Source organism: Mesoplodon densirostris, chromosome 17 (genome assembly GCF_025265405.1).
Source record: "Mesoplodon densirostris isolate mMesDen1 chromosome 17, mMesDen1 primary haplotype, whole genome shotgun sequence".
NCBI lineage: Eukaryota > Metazoa > Chordata > Mammalia > Artiodactyla > Ziphiidae > Mesoplodon > Mesoplodon densirostris.
Genome location: NC_082677.1, coordinates 78093175 through 78114825, shown reverse-complemented (window position 1 = coordinate 78114825; position 21651 = coordinate 78093175).

Below are 21651 nucleotides of genomic sequence, written 5' to 3'. Positions count from 1 at the left end.
TGTAAAAAAATGTTTATTCTACCTAAAGCCATCAACAACCAGTGCCTGGAAAACTAGACACCGGACTCCAAAGAACGACAGTGGTCACCATCTACACTGCATATAAAGCTAACTAAAAGCACACAGTATTCCACATTAAACTCTTTCTCTCCTGAGTCCCCTGAAGATGCACCCCACCCAGCCAGCAGTCAGTTGCACAGGAAGATTCTCCACACTTGCTCATTTTTTCCTCTTGCGGAGTCTCCTCACCAGTGGCTCCTGAGAAAACCTAGCTCCTGTCAGTGTGGACAATGCCTCATGTTCCAGAAACCTGACAGGAGACAAAGCTCCCGTCTGCTTGTCACAGAGCAAAGTCTGTGGGCAGGGTGCACCTGTGCCCTCAGGGTCAGACAGGTGGGTTTGGCGCCCCCTGTGGGACGTGAGAAAAGTGCCGGGAGTGCCGCACTCACAAACCCAGAGGCCTCATCCGGAAGGCAGTTCTGCTGTATATACTAAGTTTGGAAATCCAAACTGAAATGGAGCCAAGTGTCTCACTGTATCTTCTCTAAAATTGGTTAAGGAGCAATTAATTACAAACCATATGTAATGAAATGAATGTAGACACAAACATTACAACTTAAACCAAAATTCACTCAAAATTGCCCATAGACAAATTTAAATTACCAAACTATAAAAATCCTAGACAAAAAAAAGGTAATCTACATGACTTTGGGTCTGGTGACCTTATTCAGAAAACAGGAAGACAAACCACAAACTGCAAGAAACTATTTCCAAAACACATATCTGATAAAGGATTTGTACTCAAATTATGCCAACAGCGCCATTAAAATTTAGTAAAGATTGAAACACACACCTAGCCCAGGAAGATAAACAGGCAGTAAATAAGCATACAAGAATATACTCAAGATGCTGGTGGAATGCATGTACAACCAACTTTGGAAGACAGTTTGGCAGTTTTTTCCAAATCTAAAAAGTCTCACCTTAGGATCCAAGAAGTGTACCTCTTGTATTTAGACAACTGCTTTGAAAAACTGTGTTCAAACCAAAACTAGCATCAAGTAATGCACAGCAGCTCTATTCATAATGGCTAAAAACTTAAGATATCAGGATGTCCTTCTGTAGATGAATTCATAAGCAAATTAGGGCACATACATGTCAAGGGGAGCAGAATACACCACCCCAAAATATGCCCATTTGACAAAAGGATTATTTTGGACTGGTTAATTTAAGAAACAGCAGACCCAGGAGAATCTTTCAAAACCAAGTAGATGGCTTCCCTGGTGGCACAGTGGTTGAGAGTCTGCCTGCCGATGCAGGGGACACGGGTTCGTGCCCTAGTGTGGGAAGATCCCACATGCCGCGGAGTGGTTGGGCCCATGAGCCATGGCCGCTGAGCCTGCACGTCCAGAGCCTGTGCTCCGCAACGGGAGAGGCCACAACAGTGAGAGGCCCATGTACCGCAAAAAAATAAATAAATAAATAAAGTAGAAAATGCCCTTTTAGGAGGTAAATTTTCATTTATTAAGGATATCTCCATTTGTAAGGGTATGTCCCTCTTTGGACCAGGAATTGAAAGATGACTAAATATCAAGAAAAGTTTGTTGGGACTTCCCTGCTGGTCCAGTGGTTAAGACTCCACACTCCCAATGCAGGGGACCAGGGTTCAATCCCTGGTCAGGGAACTAGATCCCACATGCTGCAATTAAGGGCCTGCATGCTGCCACTAAAGATTACACAGGTTGCAAATAAGACCCAGTGCAGCCAAATAAATAAATGTTTAAAAAAAAAAACAAAGCTTGTCAATGAAATAAGCCTGGATGTAAATCTGTGTAACAACCATACCCTTGTTTACTGGGCTTTGACTAATAACATCCCTTAAATGGCTTCCTCCATTCCCTAACATCTTTCTTTTGTTCTCAGCAGAAGATAGCATTTAAGGTAATGGCTTGGGCCATTTCAGGGAGTGACTCAGTTTTCCTGGGTATCTTTCAAGTATACAGGAGGTACGCATGGTATATATTAAACTTCTGATTGCTTTCTCCAGTTCGTCTCTTTTTCATTACAAGGGAGATCTCAATAAAGAACATAGAAGTGTAGAGGGAAAATTATTTTTCCTCTCATATACATGCAGTGCAATAGTATTCAGAGATATAAAGGAATGGATCATCAACCCATGCAAATATATATAGATGCAAATAACACGTACATTGCTAAGTGAAAGAATCCAGTCTGAAGTGCTACACACTGTATGACCTCATTTATATGACATTCTAGAAAAGGTAAAACTGACACTGGTAAACAGTTTAAGGAATATGTGGTAGAAATAGTCCATATGATACTTTAGTGGTGAATACCTGTCACTATGAATTTGTCTACACCCACAGATTTTTACAACACAACAAGTAATTTACAATCTATTCAAACTTAGCTACTTAGGACATGGGAGTGTCAAAGCCTGGAATACACAATGTAACAAAGAATCTAACTGTTTCAGAAATGTATGGAAAAACTCACTGTTGGTAGTGGGACAAATGGGCTGACCTAAGTTAACTTTGGAAATGTACAGAATCTGTAGGCCAAAGACAAAATGTGCCATACATACACAGTGGACTCTAAGTTCTTTCCCATGACGGGTAGTAGCTAACAGTACTGAAACTACTATCAGTAATCGAATGCAACAAGCACTGAATTTAATAAATGACAAATGGTGGAAGCCAGGTTTCTTACCACTGGAGTGGGATGTTACAGTCAAACAAAGGGAAAAGGTTACGATATCCATGTCATAACAGATCCGGTTGGAGACATCGGTATAAACTATCTTTAGCCTACACATAGTTCCACATGGATATCTTTATAATTATGTGTATATGCATAGGCTGGGATACATGCATGTATTTCTATGTACTGTCAGCTGAGCATATTGAGCTCCCACATGTAAGTTTTTAATACCATTCTCTAATAAAAGGAACAAGGGCTCTTTGAAGAAAGGGCTGATGCTAGGACTGAGACAGTAAATATATGAAGCAGCATAATCTTAAAATATCAGAAAGTAAAGAAGTACCCAAAATTTTAAAAACCCACAAAAGGAAAATTATGTAAAATGAAAACAGGGGCAAATGGAAAAAGCTCTCAACAGCCAAAGCAAGAATGAACTAAGCAGTCTAATAATGTAGTGCTGGATTATAAACAAAAGTTTACAGTAATCATTCACGTGTCCAAACTGGTAAAAATAAATTACATAGTTTTCGATGAATGGTGTTAAATAGAAATCTCCTATGCACAAAGCTTCTAAACAATTCATATAGACACTCAGCTGTAACACCTCTCTCCTCAAGTGTGGCTTCTGCATTATGACTTCCTCCTAAATAAGACACACAGGATGGACATGGGAAAAAAATTAACCTGTGGGAAAACTTGACAAACACTACTTCAGCTAGGTGACCAAAGTTAAGAATATAAGTGAGAAGTTTCCTTAAGAGCCTGTCCTCTTGATATATAGTGAAGAGGAAGCACTTCACCTCTGTGATCTGCTTTTTCAAAGCCAAGTCTAACCACGACAAAAACACCAAGCAAATCCCAGTGCCCGGCAGTCTATAAAATACCTGACCAGTCCTCCTCCACACTGTCAAGGTCATGGAAACAAGGAGAGTCTGAGCAACTGTCAGAGCCCAGAAGAGACTAAACAGACATGATGACCCCATGTCCTTTGAGACCCTGGAACAAGGAAAGGTATAACAAAGGGAAAGTGAATAGGGACTTCAGTTAATAGTAAAGTATCAGTATTTGTTCATTATTTGTCATGATTCTGTAGAAAATTAGACAGGAAAAAGTAAACGTCAAATAAGAGAAACCTACTGTAACAAACTGGAAACCTAGAGGAAAAGGGGGATTTCTTTGTAAAAACACATTACCAAAATGGTCCGTAAATTAAGGAAAACACAAAAAGGCCAATTAATCACTGAGGAACCTCTTCCTCTACTGGTTATCCTATCACTCTTCCAGGGTTTCCCTCTCCTGGGACAGGGAAGGAGCAGGGACAGAGATGTCTGGCAGCTCCCCTAGTATATGACCCCACTCAGTGTCTTCACCTCCCCCAGCCACGCCTACCCAGTGAGGACACCTGAGGAAGGATCAGGGATTATTGACTCAGATGTATCAACTAGGACTTTTTCTTTTCCCAGCGACTGGACACACGGAAGTAAAATAAATTAGTATTTATTGTAAGGGTAGAAATACATTAATACTTGCAAGTGACAAGTTGAAGAATGGGTTTGGACCTGGCAGTTCCAGCGGCTCACACTGTCTCAGTGTGATCTTGCTTCCCTCCAAACCTTTGTCCCACTCAGTGCCTTTGGGGGACCCCGTTCACAGGCACAGGCTCTCTCACTGCCCTTGGGCCAACAGCAGTTCTAGGCTGACAACCACTCACCATCCATTTTCCGAGAAAGAGTTTCTCCTTTTCTTGGATTCCAAAACGTCATGGTTTTAAATGCCTTTGATCTGGCTTGGTTTGCATTCTCATCCTTGACCCAACACCAGAAGATGGAAAATGGGACTGGCTAGATGTGGGTTGTAAACCCTTCTTCGAGCTGGGTGGAACATGGGGTCATCCTTCTGCAACTGTTTGGACTGGAAGCAGGTGAGATGTAATTCCCAAAGGGAAACTGAGGCACTTGGGCCTGAGAACAGATGTTGGCTGGGAGAAAGCAACAGATTCTAAGTCAATGACAGCTCACTGCACAGCACAGAATCTGACACAAAAGGAAGAAAGGGGTTCACTTAGGGTCAGGGGCTGCAGCTATGTATCCAGTGCTCTTACTGTCCCTCCCAAGACTGCAAGAAGTTCTTTCACTTGCTGAAAAGTCAGGATCATTGGTGGTGGTAAACTCAAGTCTCTTTCCTTGGGCATCAGGTCCTCACATCTCAGAGGCTGGCCCAGGACAGCCCATGTGCCCTCAGAAGACCCACAGGCCTCATTCCTGCCCCTGAGATGTGGGATCCCGTGAGTTATGCCATCTCCCTGGCCATATTAACTACCCATCCCTGAAAAACAATACTGCTCCTTTTCCAGTTTCTTCTCTCTCCTTTTCTAAGGGAAGAAACCAAATGCTAGGGTGGTAAGGAAACTCTTGTGCAATGAAGTAACGGGAGGCTCAAGAATTATTCCATGCCATGGAACCCATAATTGTCAGGCTTCCAGAGGCCACATGGATGCATATGGCTCTCCAAGACAATGGCAGTGTCACTGTAAACCTCCCACTGGGCGGTCCAGGTGCTTCCATATCTTTGATTCTTAATGAATATGCATGTCAAAAGTTTCTAACGACTGAAAGGACAAAGGATTGCAGGGCCATGGTCTACTGTATGGGTGTTGTGTCAGGGACACACTCCAATGTTTAGAGGATTATTACTTCTCTTGGCAGCCTATGAGGCTGTGAGCGGGAGGCCTTTTTCTCAGCCACATGCATGTTAGTAGTTGAAACTTCTCAAAGAAATGTCTACACTGCCCAGGTAGCTCTTGAATTGCCCAGCATCATGGTCAGCTCCGTAACTGTACATGAGGGCCTGACAATGCCCAGGCTGGACTGAGCTAGAGGACCACAGATGCCTGCCTGGATAGTCAGAGGTCAAAGGCTGTCCTGCCTGAGACTTGATCATCTATTCATGCCCACTCAGATGGAACAAAGGATGCCTCCAGGGCGAGGAGGGCCCCACCAGCCCTTAAGAAGGCGGCATCTGGGGGCTGGCAGGTCACTACCCCCAGTCCTGTATAAATCCACACGTGTCCGCTGAGTGCCCTCCTGTCTTGGCTGTGCTGGAACCTGGGGCTGCCCAGGCAGAGTAGGGCCAGCATCACCCTTCCCAGGTAGGAGGGCAGAAGGAAACCATGCATGACTTCTGACACCCTCCCCAATCCTTGACAGAGGTTGAGTTGGATAAGAAACAGTCCGAGACAAGAACAGACATTTCATTCTTCTCTCAGAGCCCAGGACTGGGGGAAGGGATGCCAGAAAACCAGTTATTGACCTCAGCTCCCTGACTCCTGTTTGACCCTGGGCAAGTCCTATCCATTCTGGAGGCTTCAGAGAGAAAGAGAGGGGAGGGCAATGAGGGCCAATTGTGCTTAAACCTAACTCTAACCTTTACCCTAAGAACCCTAACCTCTAACCATAACCCCCTAACAACCCTAGCCCCACCAGACCCCTAGACCCTTGCCCCGACCCCTAAACTCTAACCCCCGACCCTTTAGCCACAGCCCTCTACCAGGATGCTCCAACAATGACCCCTAACCCTAAACTGTGACCCCTGAACCCTCACACTGACTCAAACCTAGGCCTAAAGCCTGGCCTAGTGGGTACCGAGGGATAACTGTATGAACTCTCAAATAAACCAAGGAATTAAATCTTCCTGACCATGAATTTAGCAATGGTTTCTTAGATTTGACAGTAAAGCATAAGAAATGAAAGAAAAAAATAGATAAATTGGATTTCCTCAAAATTACAAACCTTTGTGCATCAAAAGAGGCTATCCAGAAAGGAAGAAGACAGTCCACAGAATGGAAGACAATATTGGCACATTCTATATCTGATAAGACTCTTTACCTAGAATATACCCAGGACTTTTCCAACTCATCAACACAAAGACAACAACATTTTTGAAACAGACAAATGGCTGCATGGACTGCTCTCCAGGCAAGACATACAAATGGTCAACAAGGACATGGAAAGATGTCAAACGTCAGTAGTCATGATGAAAATGTAAATGAAAGCCACAGTGTGATGCCCCTTCACACACACTAGAATAAAAATAAACTTTAAAATCAATTTTAAAATATATAAATAAAAATAACAAATGGCAGCAATGCAGAGAAATTGGAACCCTTAAAAGTTACTTGTGGAGATGCACAATGGTGCAGTCTATGCGTACAAACCTTTACCATTTACTTAAAAATATAAAATATAATTACCATGTGGTTCAACAACTCCACTCCTAGATATATACCAAAAAAATGGAAAACAGGCATTCAAACAAAAACTTGTACACCAATTATTCATAGCAGCACTGTTCACAATAGCCCAGGGTAGAAAAGATTTAAATGTCCATCAGCAGGTAAACGGATAAGCAAAATAAGGTAGATTCATAAGCTACATTATTCTGTCATATAAAGGAATAAAGTAAAATTATACAGCCGCTGTGGAAAACTGTATGGTGGCTCCTAAAAAACATGGATGTGATCCCTTGATTCCACTCCAGGGTGTACACCCAGAATATTAGAAAGCAAGGGCTGGAACAGACATTTGTACCCCATATTCATAGCAACGTTATTCACAATAGCCAAAAGGTGGAAGCAACACAACACATCCTTCAACAGATGAATGGATAAGTACAGTGTAGTATATACACAATGGAATATGACTCAACCTTTAAAACTAAGGTAATTCTCACACATGCTACAATGTGGATGAACCTTGAAGTCATTATGCTAAGTGAAACCAGCCAGACACAAAAAGGACAAATGTTCTATGATTCCACTAGTATGAGGTATCCACATAAGTCAAACTCAAAGACAAAGTAGAATAAGGTTGCCAGGGGTTGAGATGAGTTCGTGTTTAATGGTTACGGTTTCACATGGGGAAAATAAAGCTCTGGAGATGGATGGTGAGGATATTTTTACAACAATGTGAATGTAGTTAATGCCACAGAACTGTGTACTTACAAATGGTTTAAATGGGGCTTTCCCCATGGCACAGTGGTTAAGAATCTGCCTGCCAATGCAGGGGACACGAGTTCAAGCGCTGGTCCTGGAAGATCCCACATGCTGCAGAGCAACTAAGCCCGTGAGCCACAGCTACTGAGCCCTTGTGCCACAACTACTGAAACCTGTGCGCCTAGAGCCCGTGCTCCGTAACAAGAGAAGCCACCGCAATGCGAAGCCTGCACACAGCAACGAAGAGTAGCCCCGCTCGCCGCAACTAGAGAAAGCCTGCGTGCAGCAACAAAGACCCGACACAGCCAAAAAATAGAAAATAAAATAAAATAATTTTTTTAAAAGTTTTTAAAAAATGATTTAAATGGTAAATGTTATGTGTTTTTAATCACAATGGAAAAAATGAATGAAATAATGATCAATGTTACAATGTGGATAAACACTGAAAACATCCTAAGTGAAAGAAGCCATACAGAAAAACCACCCAGATCATGCTCATCTTGTACACTTTAAACCCAGCAAGGTTTTTTAAGTGAGGAAAAGCCCCAGTGATGGTTCCAAGAAAAGAAAACTGGATTCAAATAGAAAAATACATTTCCACAAAGCTGGGGCAGCTGGTGAAAGTTGAAGCAGGTCTGTAGATAGGATTATAATGTGGAAACCATAATTATTCCTCATTTGGGGGTTATGTGCTCGTTCCCTGGGAGAGTGGCCCTCCTACTCTCACAGGATAAAACAAACTGGAGTATTTTGTGAATGTGGAAAACTTTATACTGCTATTTAAAGTTTTTTATACACTTGAAATTTACTAGAAAATAAAGTACTTATCAAAACAGCCATGTCATACCATGCCAGAAATACAGACAGAGCTATAGGGACTTGCCTGGGGGCGCGGTGGTTAAGAATCCAACTGCCAATGCAGAGGACATGGGTTCGAGCCCTGGTCCAGAAAGATAACACATGCTGCGGAGCAACTAAGCCCGTGCACCACAACTACTGAGCCTGTGCTCTAGAGCCCGTGAGCCACAACTACTGAAGCCCGAAGCCTAGAGCCCATGCTCTGCAAGAAGAGAAGCCACTGAAATGAGAAGCCCATGCACTTCAACGAAGAGTAGCCCCAACTTGCTGCAACTACAGAAAGCCCACGTGCAATAACAAAGACCCAACACAGGCCAAGAAAATAATTAATTTAAAAAAATAGAGCTACAGAGCATACAGCACTTCCACTCCTGGGTGTGTATCTCGGGAGAACCATAAACCCATAGGACACAGGCACTTCAACTATTAGTGCAGCCCTTTTGCAGGAGCCTCGACTTGGAAACAATATAAATGTCCTTGGAAGGAAAAAATGGATAAAGATGATATGGTACTTATGTACAATGGAATATTACTCAGCCATGAGATCAATGAAATAAGGCCAGTTGCAGCAACTCAGGTTAACTTAGGTACAATCATTCTAAGTGACATAAGTCAGACACAAAAAGACACTTAGCATAAGATATCACTTATAGGTGGAATCTAAAAATGGCTACACATGAACTAAATTACAAAAGAGAGTCACACATTTAGAAAACAAACTTAAGGCTGCTAAAGGGGAAAGGTGGGGTGGGGTGAGGCATAAACCAGAGGGTTGAAATTAGCACAGATAGGGTTCCAAAGACCAAATAGGTAATTGACAAGACCTACTCTATAGCTCAAAAAACTAGACTGGGCACACTCTAGTCACCATAAAAGAATATATACGACTGGTAAGAATCTGAAAAAGAATTTATGGATGTCTCTCTGTAAGTGAATCAAGTGGATGTGCAGCAGCAAGAAAGACAGCATTGAAAATCAGCTATACCCCATTATAAAAATAAATTACCAAAAAAAATAAAACCAAGGAGAAACTGTTACAAAATTCGTTCAGGAGCTGTGATGAAACCTGCATTGACCCCATCTAGATCCACAGTTAAACGGGACAAGAGCAGAGGGCTCCATCTCTGTCTTTACGTTTACAGTCTAATGCGAGCTCAAGTCATTTTACCTCTGTTCATACACTGCTGATTATTTTCAACAAATCACAAAGATATCGGTGTTTTATACTTACTATTTGGTGCTTGAGCTGGAGTAGCAGGCAGCGCCTTGAGTATATTAATCCTGGCTGAGCTATGCTAACCTGGAGCGCTACTTGGAAATGCCCAAATCTTTAACGTAGTCATAACAGTCCCTGCACTTGTAATAATTTTCTTTATAGTTGTACCCATTATACTGCAGGGTTCAGAAACTGACTTGGGCCACTAATAACTGGGACACCTGAGGTAGCATTTCCCCAAATAAATCATGTAAACTTTTGACTACTTCCCCCACCATTCTTACTCCTACTCATATTACCAATAGTAGAAGCTGGTTCTGGTAAAAGTGGAACTGTATATTCAGCTCTAGCCTGCAATCTGGCCCACGCAGGAGCCTCTGTCGACCTAACCATTTCCTCCTTACCTTTAGCAGGTGTCTCTTCAATTCTTCGTGCTATTTCTTGTATTACTATAGTCTTTAATCCAAAACCAGCAGTCAAATCCCAATACCAAACACCATTATTTGTTTAGTCTTCCCTAACTATAGCCATATTACTATAATTACCACTCTCAGTCCAAGCAGCCAGAATTGCCAGACTGTTAAGAGATAGAAATCTCAACACTACATTCTTTGACCCTGCAGGAGGAAACCGAATCCTATAGCAACACCTAGTTTGATTCTTTGGTCACCCTGAAGTGTGTATTCATGGCCTACCAGGGTTTGTTATAATTTCACATATCATTACATACGATTTAGGACAAAAACTGCCTTTCAGCTATTTGGGAATATTATGAGTCATGTCCACTGGCCTTTTAGGATTTCTCTTGTGGGCCCATCTTATATTTACCATAAGGATAGCTGTCGACTCAGTAGCATACTTTGCATCAGCTACCATAATTACTTCTATCCCTACAGGAGTAAAAGTATCTAGCCGATTAGAAACTCTTTATTTAATTTTTTAATTTTTTTATTTTTGGCTGCGTTGGGTCTTCGTTGCTGCGCACCGGCTTTCTCTCGTTGCGGTGAGCGGGAGCTACTCTTCGTCGCCATGCACAGGCTTCTCATGGTGGTGGCTTCTCTTGTTGCAGAGCACAGGCTCTAGGCATGTGGCCTTCAGTAGTTGTGGCTCACGGGCTCTAGAGGGCAGGCTCAGTAGTTGTGGCGCACGGGCTTTTTGCTCCGCGGCATGTGGAATCTTCCTGGACCGGGGATCAAACCCGTTTCACCTATATTGGCAGGCCAATTCTTTACCACTGCATCACCAGGGAAGTCCCTGATTAGCAACTCTTCACGGAGGTAATATTATATGAGATCCCACTCTATTATGAGTTTTAGGCTTTATTTTCCTTTTTACAGTAGGTGGTTTGACAGGAATCATCTTAGCCAACTCATCCCCAGACATTGTCCTCCAGGATACATACTACGTAGTAGCACACTTCCATGACGTAGTGTCCATGGGAGCAGTCTTCACTATTATAGGAGGCTTCCTACACTGATTCCCACTATTCTCAGCTTACACAGTTAACTCAGCAGTAGCAAAACTCACTTCACAGGTATATTTGTAGTAGTAAATATGACTTCCTGCAGCACTTTCTTGGCCTCTCAGGGAGGTTACTACATTCCTCTGAGGCACACACAACATGAAATATTTTGTCTTTAGGCTCATTCGTCTCAGTAGCAGCAGTAATGCTAATAATCTTCATACTGTGAAAACCATTCGTGTCCAAACGAGAAGTCTCAGCAGTGGAAACTGCTGCTCCTAACCTAGAATGGTTGCACGGATGCCCTCCACCATATCCTATATTTGAAGTCCTACCTATGTAAATGTAAAATAAGGTAGGACTCAAGTCCTTTTCAAGCAGTTTGAAGCCAACAGCATAACAATTATGTCTTTCTCAATAAATGAGATAAAAGTAAAAAGTGATGTAAAATTTTCAAAGTGAAATTATAGGCTAAAATAGTGTATATCACGAAGGCATATCAATTTCATCTAGGCTCTCAAGATACAACGTCACCGATTATGGAAGAACTTTTACATTTTCATCACACACATTAATAGTGATTTTTAAAAGAAGTTCTCTAGTCCTCTATATTATTTCACTAATATTGACAATTAAACTAACTCATATGTGTACAATAGATGCACAGGTAGAGAAAATTTGAACATTTTACCAGCCATTACTGTAATCTTAGCTGCTCTATCATCATTGTGAATTCTTTACATGATACATGAAATCAATTACTCTTCCCAAAGCATAAAAACTATGGGTCAGTAATGATACTGATGCTACAAATACACAGATTATGAAGATTTAAATGTTGACTGCTCTGTAATCCCCACATCAGAGCTAAAACCAGGAGAATAGTGATTAATAGAAGTCAACAACCTAGCACTATAGAGATAGTCATTGAATATTAGTTTCATCTGAAATTGTTGTACACTCCTGAGCTGTTCCTTCTCAGGCCTAAAAAGAGCTGCTCTCCCAGGACGCCTAAATTAAAGAATCCTAATACCGACAGGACCAGGCCTATGTTGTGGACAATGATCAGTAGAGGTCGTTTTCCTGAGTTCAAAGACAGGACAGAGGGATATGGCTGAGATATGGGGTGAATCTGGAGCCCATGGGGATGCACCCTCCAAGCTCCAGGATAGGAATGGGGCCTCTGGGGTCCCAGGCCACCCACCACGCCCCCCCGAGCAGCATCTTGGCAACATTCCCTGTCGGTGATGGGGCAGCCCCAGCACTTGTCACGCCCCAATGCTGTGTCCTATGTGGGTCCCCTGCTCTTGGGGCCACACCCACACTCTGCAGGTCCACGCTGCAGGGTCCTTCCTGCCTCAGGAGTACAGACCCCACAGCAAGCAGTTTCCTCCCCAACCAGCAGGAGGAGGGGAGGAGAGCAGGGGCACCAGGGGAATCTCACTCAGACAGCACCCCAGGGGTGCCAGCGGGAACAGTGATGATGCAGATGAGGCACAGACCAAGAGATGGATCCAGAGGACCCAAAAGGCAGCTGGTCAGGTCCTGGCTCATCTGCACCCCAGACACCTTTGTCCCTCATACAGCCCCTTCCTCATACACCCTCTCCTTAAATGCAGATTCTTCAGATGCAAACAGGCAGAGCTTCAGGCTGAAAGTCAGCTCTTCCAAAGTGACCCCTCAGCAAACACGGCAGGATTCCACTCCAGTGGGTGCCCTGGAGTCCACAACTCAGGGACTGAAGTGGATATCGGTGCCAGGGGCAGTGGGAGAGAATGGGGAGTGAGACGTTCGTGGTTGTGGAATTTTGGTTTTGCAAGATGAAAAGTTCTAGGAATGGTGGTGATGGCTCCACGAGAAAGTGAATAGATCTGATGCCTCAGAAACGTGCACTTAAAATGGTGAAGATGGTAAAGGGTATGTGACGTGTGTTTTATTTCACTTAAAATAAATTCTTAAAATAATGTCTTGTTCGCTGTGATTCCATTTCGACTCCCCTTCATCACAGATGTCGGAGGCCCAGACACAGTCCCCTACCTTAGGGGCCATCACGGTACCCTCACATGGCACATGGGAGGCCATTCTTAGGGGGGGTTAGTCTGTGCTCACCTGACCTCTGTCCAGGGGGACCCAGGCAGTGGTGACCCCCATAGATTAGACATATGATATGATATGTTATTAATATGATACTACCAAGCATTGTCACTCACCAGAACACAGAGCAGCAACCCACTCAAACATGCCTGACCTCACATGAATGTGAGAAGACTAAGAGAAGAAAAGGTACCACAGGTTAATCAGGTCAACACCCTTAATGCAGAGGTTGGAAATCTCAAAGGGGAAAAGACACACTGCAGGCAAAGAGCACATATGGGCTCTCCCCGTACATGTGATCCTGACCCATGCAGATGTGGTGAGAGCCACACAGTCCCCACACCCTTTACCTGGGGTCGCACGTCCACACTCACCACGGTGACCCCACCTCCCTAGACCCTGCGCCTAAAGTCACACGTTCTCTCTCAACAGGTGACCCCTCCTACCCAGACCTCTCCACCTGAGTCACATGTCCACAGTCCCAGGGTGAACCGCCCTCCCCAGACTCCCCCAACTGGGGTCACAAGTGCACAGTCTCCAGGGTGACCTCACCTCCCCAGACCCTGCACCTGGGGTGACATGTCCCCTTGGTCAGGACACCATGGCTCTGCTGGTGGATCCCCTCATGTGGAAACAAGCTGTGTTCCTGGGGCCTCCTGGGATGGGAAAATGTGGCAGGTGGGTCTCCTCTCCCCACACTTGTACCAGAGAAGTCCTCCTCTTTTCAGTTTGATTCTGTTGATTTTACCTGTTTTTAAAGCTTTCATGCTAAAGTTGAACACACTACTTGGCTCTGGCAGGCTCAGTCCTTTCTTGTCTCACACGCTTGTTGAGATAACTCACAGGACAGCAGGGCTGAAAGCAGAGGGGCAGCTCTGGACGCTTCTGAGTAGGGACGGTAGAATGGAAGGAGAGCTCAGCAGCAGCCTCAGCTGTTACCCATCGGGCTTTTGCCCGATCTGCGTGCCCTGCAATCAATTCACCAGCTAAACCTGCCTCCCTACGCACCATGCACATGCTGGTGAATTGGAATTATTGCCAGGTAGCCCTCCTGTGGATTCTCCACGAGCCCCAGGGAAGGTGAACCTTACAGGGATTAAGACTAAGGCCCCGACCACAGCACTGACCCTTGGGAGGACCAAGTAACCACACTCAGAAGAGAGGCTGTTACTTAGAGAAGCCCACCTCAGTTCCAGACCCCAGACATTTAAGCACTCACCTTCAGATGCAGGCACGGAGCTTCCCACTCCTGAGGCCAGGCTGGGTTTCTACCCAGGTTCCCATAGTCCTAGCGTACACAGAACATGGTCAGGCCTAAATCTTCTTATAGACAACACATGGTCAGCTCTGAACATAATCAGTAGAAAGGACATGCAGAGGTCTAAATCTACTGTGTAGACAGAACTTGACCATGTTTAAACTAGCTTAGGGCTGATCTCATAGGAGGTACAGATCACACACATGGGTCTCTTATCTTTGGACACCCACATCAGGAAACTGAACAAAATCTTTGTCATTAAACATTTCAACAGGCAAAACCAAAATGTTACCAATATCTCTGGCCACCTGATGGTCAGGATCCATGGGTGAGCCACGAACTTCTGAGAGTGCAGCCCCATCTGCTGCCAGGACAGACAAGAAGTGGCCTGATTCCAGCCTCCCAAGCTTCCAGAAGGAGGCGGCCGCACTGGAACCCAGGCAGGACAGTCCTGCATGGTCCGGGCCGGGAGATCCGGTCTGTCCATTCCACTGGCCGATTCCGGGCGGGGCGCTCAGGGCCACTGAGAGCCCTGCACTCAGGTCCTGCTTCCCTGCAGCGTGTGCATGTGCATGTGCGTGTGCATATGTGTGTGCATGTGCATGTGGGTGTGTGTAGAGGGGGCGGTGGCTGACAGCTCCCATGGCTCCCATCCCGGGCACCGCGCTGTCTTCGAGGGGAGTCACGGGGAGAGGTAGGGGCACAGAAGCTGTTGGAGAGGAGAACCCACCGCGGAGCTCCTTGCACACTGGCTCACCCCACCTTTTGACCCACCTGCCCATCGTGGGCCGCATGTCACCCCCCAGCCCCCACCCCCGAGGGCAGGGCGCCTGCTCTTTCAAAAGGACAAGGTCTCACATGAAGGAGACCCAGTGGGGACTGTCATGCCCCCACTCCTGATGCTGACTTTGGGAGAATGAACCCCCTTGACTGGGCAATGGGACACTGTGAGGAAAGAGGTGGCGGCCCCATCCAAGTCGGGGCCTGGCTGAGAGATGGGAACACAGGAGCCAAGTGCAGGGCCTGGAGGCCAGGCCAACAGGAGGGGCATCCCCAGCCTTGGCCGGGCTCTCCAACTGTGACATTGTAGCTTTAGGGGACCTGGGGCAGGTGACTGAATGTAATGGGGGTCTAAACTGCACCCTGAATGGGGCTTAAAGAAGGTGTGAAGGATGTTACTGAGACCGTGACAGTCATTGGAAGACAGACTCTGTGTCAGGACATCCTGCTCCATCCATTTAAATCCCTGAGATCTGTGACCTTTACGTGGCTACGCAGGATTGTTAGAGCAGCTGCGTGTGGATATATCTGCAAGTGGTTCCAGCAAACACACAGTTGTGCACACAGGCGGGCATAGCACACACACAAACATATGTAGGTGCACAGCACAAATATATTCACACACTAGCATATGAACACACATGCACGCATATGCCCATGCACACACTAACGTGAGCAAGTGCACACTAACGAACGTGTGCAGGTGCACATACCTATGCACATGCACAGCATAGGTATGCAAACAGGCACATGCACACGCATGTACATAGCACACACACAGGGAATAAAGTGAATCCATAAAGTGAGTCCGTAAAGCATTAAGTCCTGAACACAAGTGAAGCTGACATGTATTTTTCCCTTTTCTTAGCTTTGATGTTTTTCACAATAAAAAGTTTAAGGAAAAAGTTAATGGCAAATGACTTTTGATTCATAGGACTTTCTGACGTTATTCCACAAATATTATGACAGGAGAAATGAATGTAGATAGTACATGTGTCCACTAATGGATGAATGGAGAAGAAAAACATGGTCCATCAATACAAGGGAATGTTGTTCAGCCTAAAAGGGAAGGCAGTTCTGACACAGGCTGCAGCAGGGATGAACCTTGAGGGCATTAATGCTCAGTGATGTAAGCTAGACACAGACAAACAAACAGTGCTTGATCCACTCATACAAGGCCCCTAGAGCAGTCGGAAACATAGAGACAGAAAGTAGGATGGTGAGTGCCAGGGGCTGAGGGAGGGACAATGGCGACTGAGTGTTTAATGGGGACTGTTTCAATTTTGCAGGATGAAAAAATTCTGGAGGGCGATGGCGGTCAAGTTTGCACAACAGTGCGAATTACTTCTGGACCCTGAAATGTGCACTTAAAAATGGTTAAGATAGTAAAGTTTATGTTTTGTGTATTGGACCACAATTTTTAAAACTTAAAAAAAAAAAAAACAGGAAGTAGTCCGTGAATAACACAAGATGCACAACTTCACTAACAACCGAGGGATTAAAACCGTAAGAAAACTACTGTGCACACACCTACCAGAATGGCAGACATGAAGACACAGTATCAAATATCAGCAGGATGTGGAGCAATGGAAAGCCTGGTGCGCAGCGGGGGGTGCAACCACTTCTGAAACAATCGGGCCTCAGAGAGCGAAGTCCGTGCACACAGACCCACAGTGTTCCTCCCAGCTGAACACAACCCCCCCAGCCCTGTACCAGGACACACAGACATGGACTCTGCAGCCACAGGAGCCAAACCTGAAAGAACCTGAAGACCATCACAAGCAGATGCAGAAATGAACCATGCACACTCCTATGAAGGAATATTCCACAGCAATGGAGTACATTTTGTTTAAAAGCAGTAAAACTATAAAAAATCATTTTTTTAAAAAAACTATATTCACAAGATGAAAGAATCTATAATTCTGGCACCTAGGGATTGTCGAATGCTCCTAAAAATAGATTGTTGTGGAAACGTTTATTATAAGGAAATTGACATATTCTCTAGGAGGGATGGGGTGAATGGGCCTGCTACATTTTCTACATTGAAGACATATACAGGTTTTGATTCTACTTCTGTTAACTCAAGTGGGGCTTCATTGGATTTCTGCTACCGCGGAGATAATCAAATTCTGGGTAGGGGTCAGGAGAAAACTAGTCATAGGCGTTCTCGTGTAATAATTACTGTTGAAAGTGTAAATGATCCATTTATCAGTAAGACTGAGAGTAGAATAACTGCTACATTACTTCATATGAGAGTGTGTGTGCTACTGTCCCTAGGGCTCCAGTGAGTGAGTATTTTGAACGTGAAGCTCATCCAGATCTGAGAATGGAATAAATGGCTAGGGGTGATATGGCTAATATAAATAATATGCCAACATTTATATTAATTAGTGGGTAAGATATGGGAAGAGGAATTCATGTTTTGAGAGCCAGGGTTAAGGTTAGCATTGGGGCAATAATATATAAATTGATGATGTTGATGGACATAGTGGTTCTTTAAGAAGTAATTTGTATGCCTCAGCAATGGTTTGTAATCATCCATGGGGGCTGAGGATTGTTGGCCCTTTCTGGATTTGTATATAGCCTAGGATTTTCCATTTAATTAATATGAGGAATGCTATGGTGAATTAAATTGGGTCATTTGTGAAAGAATGTTGATTATAAACATATTCTTAGGAAGAGGACTTGAACCAGTGCAGATAAAGGTTTCAGTTTTACATAATTACCGGGCTCTGCCACCTTAACAAACATGGTTCTACAGTAGGGTATGTATAAATTAATTGAATGTAGAGTATATCATCATTTAGTTTCCAGACATTTTGTAAAGTAAGCCGTAATGCTCTTGTCCTTTCCTACTGGCAGAAATCTGCAATAGACAGAAAGCAACCAGGATGACTCCAGTCTGAACTCAGATCACGTGAGACTTTAATCGTTGAACAATTAAAAGCAGTTATACCATTGAAATGTCATGATCCAGCATCAAGGTCATAAACCATATTGCCGCTATGAACTCCAGAATACAATTACACTGTTATCCCTAGTAAAACTTGTTCTGTTGATCAGTGTTTTAGAACAGGTGATAAAGCATTTTGACTAGTTGGTCTAAATTTTGATCACTCAGAGGTGGTTGCTTCTCCAAAAAATAAATGACACACGGGCCCAAGGCGCACCAGCTTCAGTAGTTGTGGCACACAGGCTCAGAAGTTGTAGCCCACTGGCTTAGTTGCTCTGTGGCAACTGGGATCTTCCCAGACCAGGGATCGAACCCATGTCCCCTGCATTGGCAGGCGCATTCTTAACCACTTCATCACCAGGGAAGTCCCAGAATCGCAGTCTCCCTTTTAGTATACCTTAAGCCCAAAGAATCCATGGAGAATTGTTACAGAAAATAAGACAATAAAATATTGTAAGGACTGTGACAGAAGCATATAGTACACAGTTCATATAGACACAGCCCAAGCAGTTACAAAGTATATTAAAAGGGAGGCTGCAATTTTATTTTATTATTTTTATTATTTTTTAACATCTTTATTGGAGTATAATTCCTTTACAATGATGTGTTATTTTCTGCTTTATAACAAAGTGAGTCAGTTATACATAAGCATATGTTCCCATATTTCTTCCCTCTTGCATCTCCCTCCCTCCCACCCTCCCTATCCCACCCCTCTAGGTGGTCACAAAGCACTGAGCTGGTCTCCCTGTGCTATGCGGCTGAGGGAGGCTGCAATGTTAAAAGAATAAGATAAATTATACCCACAAACTCCCAATCTTTCCTGAAACGTTGCAATCTGGAACCCTATTGTAGGAAGCAGAAGATTCCAGGAGACATTCTACAAATGAAGGACTCTAAACCCTGTGGTTGGATAAGGAATTCTGGAAGGAAGGTATCCTCACCCAAGGAGAGCAGGTTCCTATACTTGTCTAACATCACATACCTGGACAGTTCCCACTGATCTTGGTCCAGGCATTGCCTGTCCTCTTGAGAGAAAACTATGGCCATATCCTGGAATGTCAGCAGTCCCTGAAATTAAAAGTACACATACCGTGTGGCCACGGGAAGAGTTCATAATGTGACCCAAGAAGAAAAGAGCAAGTTAAGAGAACTGGTTTTAATTTAGAAGAGTGTCTTCAATTACCCACTAATGTATATATATATATATATATATATATATATATATATTTTTTTTTTTTTTTACAAAGTAAGTTTCTCTATCTTATTTCTAACTACAAGAAAAGAGTGTGGCATGTGATCCACAAAACCAGTATAGAGACTATACTTATCTGGAAAAGAAATGATAAAATGATGGTTTCAACACAGGCATATGCATTTTTGAGTGTTTTATTTATATCAAATTGGATAAAATGTGTGTATTTCTCAGACAGAAAAGACGTGTCGAGGTAGAAATGTACCTTTCAACTATTCATGGGTACACAAGTACACTGGGGAGACTGTAAAAGTTCAGATTGTGATTCAGTAGGTCCGGTGGGCCTGAGTTCTATTTTTTTAACAAGCTCACTTTTAACTAGTGATGCCACAGTCTCTGATTCATTAACGACAATTGTGAATAGCAGAGACATAATTAGAAAGGTAAAAATTCATATTTAATTTTGAACTTAAAGTGTTTTATGGATTTTACACCTTTAATAGGATAGTAAGCACAGCAGCAACAATCATTTGTGAATATTGACTATAGACCGTGTATCTTTCTAACTTTGTAGTGTAGGACTCCAGGAAAAATGCCTGGGCTGCGGTCACAGTGGGCGGGGCCCTCAGGCCGGGCCGCCCCTCCAGGACCCCCGACGGGGCCCTGCGCTCCTGGCGGCTCCCTCCCCCGGCGCCTCCGTCCCTCCCAGAAGGCCTCGGGGCAGAGCGGTCCCACCCACTGCGCCCAGAACGGAGCCCGCGTTTCCGCAGAGTTGGAGCTCCCGGCTCGGGGTCTCTTCCCTCCGCCTTCACGGAACTGCCCCGGAGCCCGCGGCGAGGGCGGCCTCACTGACGCTGCCGGCTCTGGAGGGGCCCCGGAGGCCGAAGCCACGACAGTCGTGCGGACGGCGGGCCGGGTAAGTGGGCGCCGACCCTCCGCCTGGTACGGTGCCCTGGCGGCAGGGCAAGACCAGCTTCTGAGGGGCAGGGGTTCGCTGCCCCCCGCCGCTGCTGTGCAGAAAGGGCGGCCCCCAGCGTCTGGTCCCGGGAACTTCGGTCCCTCCTCTCGCCCCTGCCCTCGGCCTGGCTCGCGGGGCCTGGTGGGTGTGGGGAGGGGGTCGGCCTGAGTGTCCTGAGGGGAAACGGGGCAAGGGAGGCGCAGGGCCCGGCTGCAGCGTCAGCGCGCCTCCCCCCGACTGCGGGGAAGGCGGCTAAAAACTCCTCCCGAGGCTCGCAGGCCCCTTATTCAGCGGAGTCCCTCTGCCCTCCTTCCTCCCTGAGCTAAAGGACCGGGGCAGGGGATAGGGCAGGGCACTGGCGCAGGTAATGGGGACCATCAGCAGGTGATTGTTAACTAAGGAAAACCGGCTCTCCCAACGTGAGGAATGCAGCGCTTTTCTTTGTTTGCGGAGATGCCAGAGGCTGGGCTCCCTGAATTCCTTCCTTTCATATGCACCTCAGCGCTCTGGGGCCTGCATTCTGTATTTGCATATCCTGACATCCTCAGGGCTCGCGGCTCACACTGGAGGGCTGCAAGGGCTGATGACTGTGATATCCTTTGTTTACTGAGATGGCAAGAAATATTCCATTTCTCACAGGCTTGAGGGGCACAGAGTGAAAAGGGTAGGAGAATCTCACTCGGCATGTACTTTGGTTTACATATAGATAATATGTACACTTAACTGTGCTACTAGAGGTTCTCAAGTGTGATCAACTTGTACTACTGCCCTCTATGTATTAACTTCATGAATATCATAAGATACATGCCTATAGAATTGACTTAATCCATTTAAATAGGATAATGGTTTTTAAAGGAAACATAATTGAAATATGACAACAAATCCCTTACCACTAAAGGCTGGGTCTGGAGCAACCTAAATAAATGTTCCATTGTTAAAATATTGAAAGATGTATTCAATAGAAATATCAACAAAAAAGACAAATGATGAGGGCAGCAGAATATTGAAATGTTCTATCTTTATCCTTAAAGTGGCAGAACATCATGTATTAATAGGCGCTGAGGGCAGAAGATGCCTGATTTATACCTTTGTCATATTTGTACAGTTGTTTCAACAAGTAACTTAAAGACCAAATGGAAAAAAAGGAGGTTTGTGCCTGAGATCATGTTGAT